This window comes from Herpailurus yagouaroundi, unplaced genomic scaffold, assembly GCF_014898765.1.
Source record: "Herpailurus yagouaroundi ecotype Mexico unplaced genomic scaffold, PumYag 355, whole genome shotgun sequence".
Lineage (NCBI taxonomy): Eukaryota > Metazoa > Chordata > Mammalia > Carnivora > Felidae > Herpailurus > Herpailurus yagouaroundi.
Window position 1 is genome coordinate 6,926,839 of NW_024412572.1, and position 9,045 is coordinate 6,935,883.

A 9,045-nucleotide genomic window follows, 5' to 3' on the forward strand; every position below is an offset into this window, starting at 1 on the left:
GAGAGAGAGAGAGAGAGAGAGAGAGAGAGAGAGAGAGAGAGAATGAATATGATTGAATGAATGAATGAATCAGTCAATCCTAAGTAGGCTCAATGCTCAGCAGAGCCTGATGTGGGGTCAGTCCCACAATTGTGGGATCATGAGCTGAGCTGAAATCAAGAGTCAGGCACTCAACTGACTGACTCACCCAGGTACCCCAGTAACATAGTATTCTTTATAAAGCAGCTAAGTGAGGAATTTTAAGTGAAGTGTGTATTCATTTTAAACAACATTCTGAGTAAAAGAATGCCACTGATGAATGAGCTTTAACTTCCTCTACCCTTTTGACAATCTGATGAAAGCCATGGGTTCTCTCCATATAAAAATGCGCATAGCTCATTTTTGGGGACATCATACATCCAGGTCATCCATGAACTCTTGATTAAAAATGCCCACCATCCATGAAACAGACAAGTTTGAGATGCAAAGGTCTCTAGGTTTTACAAAACCATAAAATTATGTATGTGGTTCAAATACAAGGTAAGTTGAGGTCAGTTACAATTTCATGTTAACTGTAATTTAACTAGAAAGAGTATATCTGCTGGATATAGTGGATACTGTGGTGAGTGACCTATATTCCCCTTGAGGGTCTAAAGATGTATTCGCCCAGGTGCTGGAAGTACCGTTGACATAGTCCTTAGTTGTTAGCCCCTGTGGGCTAAAGAGACCTCCCTTGCATAAAGGCATACCGCTTTCCATGGATGTCCTAGATTTATCTCTGAGGATATAAGGGTTTGAATCCATTGCCCTGACTTGAGACAACTCTGAAAGATCATCCCAGATTCAGAGTTCCTCATTGGGTCATCTGAATCTTTTGGGACTTTGTGGCATCTGAATTTCTCCCTCTGCACAATAAGGCTCTCTCCCTACCACCTTCCTTTCCACTGGTATTGATGTTAAGAGCACCCTCTAATAAACTTCGTGCAAGTAAAGTCTATCTCAAGGTCTTCTTCCTGGGAAACCCAGCCTTGTCACATTAGGGTTGAGTATTAGTACAAGTTATCGTACAGGCCATGAAAGGAGGCTTGGCTAAAATAAAAGTTTAGTGAGGGGCGCCTGGGTGGCTCAGTCACCCAGTTACTTCGGCTCAGGTTATGATCTCATGGTTATTGAGTTCGGGCCCTGTGTCAGGCCCTGTGCTGACAGCTCAGAGCCTGGAGCCTGCTTCAGATTCTGTGTCTCCCTCTGTCTCTTCCCCTTCCCCACTTACACTCTGTCTCTGTCTCTCTCAAAAATAAAAACATTAAAAAAAAAGTTCAGTGACATGAACTTTAACTTAGACTCAAAATATGTGAAGCATCTTGTCAGTATTCCTTCAGACCTTATATTTCCAGTGGTTTTTGGAAATCTAGGTTTCTTTGAATTCATTAGTTGTCTCCCACTCTTTTTTTTTGACCTTGCAGAAAACCGCCAAAATCTCTGACGGCTTGGTTTGCCACACAGTATGAGCCTGTGAAAGATGTGGGTTAAGTAAAGAGTTGCTCACACGTCCTGCAGAAACCCCTAGAGGTTTCTCAAGTTGATAAGTACATATGATAAGGGAACTCCTCTTGTTAGGATCCTAATCATATTCCTTCCACAAATCCTAAGATTTCTTTATTGGACAATGTTTAAAAAATTATTGCTTTTATTATTATCATTGAAAGGATGTATTCTAAATATTTGAAAGATGGAAAACCTTATAACAAGGAAAATTCTATGTAAAACTAAACTTTTCCCTCCTTCAAATTGGGGTAATATTGTACATACTTTTTGATAACTTGTCTTTTTCCTTAATAGTATATGAAAAGCAGGTTTCTACATCTTCACTTAATCCTTAAGTATATGAATTGTAATGGTTGCATAATATTACATTCAGTGGATAGATCGTATGTAACTTAGCTAGCCACCTATTGTTATGTATTTGATTTTTCTCTACTTTGTTATTGTTAATAAATAACACAGAATGATTGCTTTTTCTTTGAAACTAAGCCTAGTGTGTTTGCTTTAATTAGTTATTTAAAAATATTGAGTTCTTTTATCACTAAAATGTAGTGAACTATTAGATGTAAGACTTTTTAAAAAAAATTTCTAATGTTTATTTTTGGAGAGAAAGAGAGAGAGACAGAGGCAGAGAAAAAGAGTGCAAGTGCAAGCAGAGGAGGAGCAGAGAGAGAGGGAGACACAGAATCTGAAGCAGTCTCCCTGCTCCAAGCTGTCAACACAGAACCTGACGCGGGCGGGGCTTGAACTCACAAACTGCAAGATCATGACCTGAGCTGAAGTTGGACACCCAACTGACTGAGCCCCCCAGGTGCTCCAAGACTGTTTTATCTAGATAGCCATTGTTACTATACAACTTAAAGGGGTAGCATTCGTATGGATGATGTGAATTGAGTTCCTAAGCGAAGTGTCACTATTAACAGAAGGATTGCTGTTGTACATTTATGGATCCTCTTTGTTTGAACAATTTTAGCACAGGAAGGTCAGGCAAATTTTTATATATGCCTGCCAGATAAAAAAGAAGTATTTGAGACATCTGTATAATTGTCTACCAAGCAGATCTTAACTGGCAGTGACCTTTGGTTTCCCCAGCTTTTGTTCCATATTATCCAGTTGTTTGTATGCAAGAGGTCCCTAGTTCCATTATCTGTCCCAGAGCAGGTTTATCAGGAAACTTATTTTCCCTCTCAGCAATTAATGAAATCTGTCAGGAGCAGTGGATTCTGAATGTATTTTCCTAAAGATCATAGCTACACCTTCTGTATAGTTCAAACTGAACAGTTTTTAAAATAAAATACAGTAGTGCTCTAATGAAATTTATTACTTTTTAAATGTTCTCAGTTTCCCCCTGAGAATATAGTTGTATTTTAGAATTGAAGGAATGTTAGTGTTCTTTTGTTTTACAGATAAAATAATTAGAAAGATCAAGTAACTTTCCCAGTATGATGTAGCCAGCTATTTTTTCATTACAGTAATCTACTCTAACTCATGATGAGAGAACAGTACAGTTGAGAAGGAAACTCAACCAAAGAAATAATTGGTTACCATCCATAATCTTTGCTGGACTTATTAAAGACCATAAACAGTGATTAACAATATAGATATGGAAGCTTTTCACAACCTAAACTGAATTGAAAACATTGCTTAGAATTGCTCATGATTTTGTTGTGTCTTCTAATCACTAGAAACACATTCCTGGACAAGTAAAAGTTAAAGGCCAGTATAGTTTGGGCTTGTTGGTACTTTTTGCCAGATCATAGGGTAGTAGACAATTGCCTAGAAATTAGGGGACTTAGTGAATTTTTCCTTTTTATATTTTATTAATTACTGTAGATCCCTCTTTGCTCTTGATTATGATCATTCATGTAAACTGTACTTCTGTCATTGATATTGAAAGGTATTATTAACCTAGTAGGTGAAGGTCAGAGCCTTTCTGAATAATTTGATTTACATAGTAAATTGATGCTGATGACTACTTACAACAACTGTGGAGACATCATCAAAAACATTCTTTAAATGATGTTTAAAGTAGCTAGGTGATTGCAAGAAGTGTTTTTTTGGATACCTTGTCCTTAGAACTGTATGCTAGAGGAAGTCTCTTCTACCTTTACTCAGTGATTAGAACCTCAGAGGCAGAGTAATCAGTTCCACTTGACTAGGAATAAATCATTCACATTGAAACATGATAGTTCCTGACAACTGGCAATGCTGATAAAAGCCAAAACAAAAGATGTGAAGAAATCTGTGCCAATGTGGAATTGGTATGCAGATTTGATGAATTCACATGTAGCATGCGTTTGGCATTAGTCTTTCTCTGATTTCATACATTTTTTTCCTCTGTAAAATAAAAATTGTATGAGGAGAAAAAGGTTCTGTATAATACAGTAATTAGGTCTTTCTTTCTTTCTTTCTTTCTTTCTTTCTTTCTTTCTTTCTTTCTACAACCCAGTTGACAGAGCTATACTATGATTAGAGAGGGCAGTGTCATCTTTTTGTGAATAGTTATTTAAAAAAAAAATCTTGAATTCTTCATTGTTCTTTATGGTAAAAAACTGTATGTATAAACCTGGGTGATCCCCCTCTTCCCTATTTGTCATCAAGGACATAGATATATAGAATAAACAGCAATTCCTTTGATCTCTACAGAATTTAAACTCATGCAGCAATTGAATATACACTAATAGGTACTTCATGATCTATTTCTATATCAGATAGGGTTTGTGGAAAGTAGAAAAAAAGCCGATAGAATTATAAAATACATAATTTTCTGCAACAATCATTTATTCACTTTCAATGTAATTAAAAACAAGTGAGTGAAGGAAAATCTTTTTTTGCAATTTCATTGTCAAGTGCTTTCTAGTCCAAACTAGCTTCCTTCTACCCCTTGGAAGTCAGGCTAAACTGACTATTTTAGTAGTATGATGATACTAAAGTCCTGATTATCAAGTGTCTTTGGCTCTGCCCACTAGCTTTAGTGTACTGTATTTGGATATATGTTCCTTACATGGAAGATGTACTTTTGCATTTGCAATGGTTTCCTATCTCCACCATTCATGCTTTTCTTCAGTAGGGGATAAGATTTTGATATAAGTGACCACAGTAATAATGTACCATGTCTATTAGTAAACACTACTTAATAATAAGGGATAGTTTCTGTAAAGATGGCTCGAGTCATTTGTATGATTGATTTTTTTTTTAATCACAGAACATATTATTTATAGCATGGTGATTAAGAGTAGGATTCTAGAGGTGCATTGCCTAGTAGTTATCTCATAGTCTTCTGGTGATGCTTAAATCTTTGTTATATATAAAGTTCTTACAACAGTACCTCATATACAATGTTCTTTTTAAGCGTTAGTAGTCCCTTTTATCACCACTACCTCCTCCTTGTCACCACCACCACAATTATTATTGTTAGTATTATTATTAAGCTTATTGATTTATTTTGAGAGAGAGAGAGCAAGCAAGAGCGTGTGCATGCAGGGGAGGAGCCCTGTCAGCGTGGTCCAACACAGGGCTCGAACTCATAAACTGTGAGATCATGACCTGAGCCAAAATCAAGAGTCAGACGCGTAACCAACTGAGCCACCCGCATCCTTTATTATTATTTTTGTTGTTATTGTTATATTATTTTGTTATTTTAAGGATTCTGTGGTTTCTATTCCTACACAGTGGAGATGTCTTGTTTTGTTTTGTTTTTGTAGATAGTCTGAGTATATTTAGGGGAGTATTTTTCTACTTAACATGATTCCAAATATCCATATTGTTCATATTCAATTATGTGCACAGCTGATCTAGTTTTTTTCTTGGCTGTTGTATTCTAGTTTTTTCCTTGACTGTATTCCAAACTTTTTGTAAATCATTTATTTTAGATCCTGTGGATAATTGAATTTAGTATAGAAATAGGAAACTGTGTATTTTATAGAAATTGCCAAATAAATACTGAAATAACATGATAATGGGACTATCCGGGTGATCAGCTTTTACATCTTCAACATTAGGTAAGAACACGATTTTGAATCACAACCAAAGTGAGGGTGTTTAACAGCAGCTTTTAGTACGTTTCATGTTATCCATCGTGTTGCTAGGTAAACTAAAAGAGAAGTATTTTTGTACATACTCCTCCTCCCAGATACCACACACAGCATCTTTTGGGTTTATTCAGTGCATATGTGGCTAGTTTGCACATATCTATGTCTTTTTCAACTCTTCCTTGCTGATGGCAGCTTGCCCAAAGGAGGCAATTTTACTGTCCATCGTCCTTCATTTTGTCAGTTCTTTTCAGTATGGAATGTTTATTCCGCCTCCTTAGAAGTGAATAGCCATTCTTTTCCTCTCCTCCAACTCAACAATCTGTTTAGACAGCTGGGTAATTGAAAAAGAAAGTAGCTTACGGAGAACGTGTTAATGGGGATTTTACCAAGTTTAGCAGCTTCTGCACCTGAGTATATTATGAAACGTTTTTGCCAGCAAAGAATAATGGATTCCTTTAATAGTTTTACTATGTATAAATTATAGGAGTGGTATTGCTAGCAGTTTAACTTCTTGATTTCTTTCTTAGATGTTGATGATAGGGGAGAAAGAAAGATATCCTTATGATGCTTGTAAGGCCTATTTGTATATTAGGTGGTCTCCTAAAACAAATCTCTATTTTCTTGCATGTAAAACTTCGTTGTTTCTGTGAAATTTCATTTTAAATAATGGCTCTTGTATGCTCTTTCTTGACAAGAATGTCTGATTAATAGCATGGTCATATCTTTTCTTTGTTTAATAAGGTTTGTATGTTAACAACCAGAATGACATGCATAGCTGGTTAAACATGTAAAAAGCAGGGCATTGCATTCTCTATTGCATATGGAGTATTATATTTTTGAGTGCCAAAATTCTCTTTAGTGGTTGTGAGTATACCTAAGTGGTGATCCATATGAGATTCTAATAATAGTGTCTGATTTAAGGTAGACTAATGGTTTTCATTTGTGGTGGTCTTTTTCTGATAGTAGGTTTCAACTTTTAATGTCATTGAAAAGACTGGAACCCATTTCAAGCATTTCAGTGGTTTACCTGTATGATTGTTTCTTTGTTAAAGAATAAAAATCTAGGGGCACCTGGTTGGCTCAGTCAGCTAAGTCTCCGTCTCTTGATTTTGGCTCAGGTCGTGATCTCATGGTTTGTGAGATTGAGCCCTGCGTTGGGCTGTGGTCTGACAACATGGTACCTGCTTGGGATTCTCTCCCCCTCCCTCTCTGCCTCTGCTCTGCGTGCGTGCTCTCTCTCTCTCTCTCTATGTCTCTATCTCTCCCTCCCTCCCTCCCTCCCCCTTCCCCCTCTAAATAAACAACCATACAAACCAAACCAACCAACCAACCAACCTACCTACCTACCTTAAAAAAAAAAATGAATAAAAATCTAAGCCTTACACAGTATTTAGGGTACCTTTCTCTAAATTTACCAAATGTTTTTGCATAGCTTATTTATTCTGCTTGTGGAATTCTCATTGACTTTAGAGAAGGAGTTGATTTTTTCTTCCCCTGTAGAATGAGGAAGTTCCTTAAAGAGCTTATATTAAATTGATTACTGCAGAAAGTTATCTGAACATTGTATCTAGGCTTCTTTTATAGTTACTTTCTTGGCAGGAGTTTATGTGTATGCCTAAATACAGTCTTTAAAAGTGTGAGCTTATATATTATTCATTTACTGATTAATGAACCAATATTTATAATAGACCTAACGTGTGCCAGATATGATGATAGAAAATTGGGGTGGAGGTGTAGGATCCAGTCTACTTGTGAAGACATGTATCAAACAAAGAATCATAATGTGGTCAGGGGTTAGTGTTACAATGTGTATATACAGATGGGAGAATAGAGATAAATGTGGCAAACATATAGATATATGAAAGAATGGAGAACATGTGTGTATGTGTATGTATATATAACATGTATATGTGTAATAAAATACAAAGAGCGTTTTATTCTCATGGAGGTAAAAGCAGGGAAATCTTTTCAAAGGAGATAACTTTTATGTTGCTTTTTGAAAGCCATGTAAAGTAAACCAGCTAGTTCTAGTATTAGCTCAAGAGACTAATCATATTCTGCAGCTTGATTTTTCTCTCTAGAACTTACTGCCATCCTACATTCTATATTTATTTCATTCATTCATTGTCTACTGCATTAGGATGTAATCTCTTTGAGGATAGGGATTTTTGTCGTTTTTATTACTTCTGTATTCTCAACACCTAGAAAAGTTTCTGGCCTATAGCAGTAGCTCAAGTATGTGTTGAATGAATGAATGAAATTTGTGAGTTCTACAGTAATTGCCTTATTATTTATTTTATTTTATTTTATTTTTTTTTCAACGTTTATTTATTTTTGGGACAGAGAGAGACAGAGCATGAACGGGGGAGGGTCAGAGAGAGAGGGAGACACAGAATCGGAAACAGGTTCCAGGCTCTGAGCCATCAGCCCAGAGCCCGACGCGGGGCTCGAACTCACGGACCGCGAGATCGTGACCTGGCTGAAGTCGGACGCTTAACCGACTGCGCCACCCAGGCGCCCCTCTTTTAGTTTATTAAAGCTGTCTCTTGGGGCGCCTGGGTGGCTCATTCGGTTGAACATCTCACTTTGGCTCAGATCTTGATCTCACGGTTTGTGTGTTCAGGCAGGCTCCCTCTGCCCCTCCCCCACTCACTCTCTTTCTCAAAAATAAACATTAAAAAAATTTTTTTTAAAAGGCTATCTCTCTATAATCCCTTTATTTATTTTTTTACTGAGTATCTTTCATTATGGGTACTTGAGTTTCCTATGATAACATGCTATCTCCATAATGTTTCTCAAACCTACTCCCTCCTTTCCATCTCTCTTAGCTCATCTGGTCTTGAAAGTCTTTTACCTGAATTGATAAGCTCTATTTGTTTTCCATGTAAGTCCCCTTAAATTATTTCTCCATAGCTATCAGAATTATCTATCTAAAAGACAGAACTGACCAGACCATTTCTTTGTTTAAAAACACCTAATGGTTGTCCTCTGTTAGAATAAAATCTGTCTAGTATAGATCACACACAGAGCCATCTATAGCATGCGTTCAGCTCCATAATGTATATGAAGGAATGAATAATTTCAAAAGGAATTTCATTGAAAATGCTTCCTGTTTGGATAAAAGAAGATCTAAGATTATATCTTAACACTAGTGTTTAAGAACAGTTTTTCTTTATACAGCTAATTTGTCTGTCTTACTGGCTTGTTCTAATCCTCAATTCACTGTGATTTACAATGTCATTATTGAAGTAATCCAATTTCTCATGTCTTTCCTCTCTATAATTCCTCTCTCCATCCCATCTCTATATCTTGGGTCTTTTCTCTCTAGCTACTTTCCTTATTTCTTTAGAGACTTATATATATGTGTATGTGCATCTTTTTCTCTGTTCTGGATATAAATTCTAACTTTAAAATTTTGCATGCAGTTTTGAAACCCTTAGGATTAAATTATTTCTATGGAACACACACAGAGATAACCCTGATCTACCTG

General features: G+C 36.4%; 1 protein-coding gene across 13 annotated transcripts in view; it reads left to right on the plus strand.

Moving 5' to 3' along the window:
• ERC1 (ELKS/RAB6-interacting/CAST family member 1) overlaps positions 1 to 9,045 on the plus strand; it is a 520,536-nt gene that overhangs the window by 169,931 nt on the left and 341,560 nt on the right. The window lies entirely within an intron of this gene.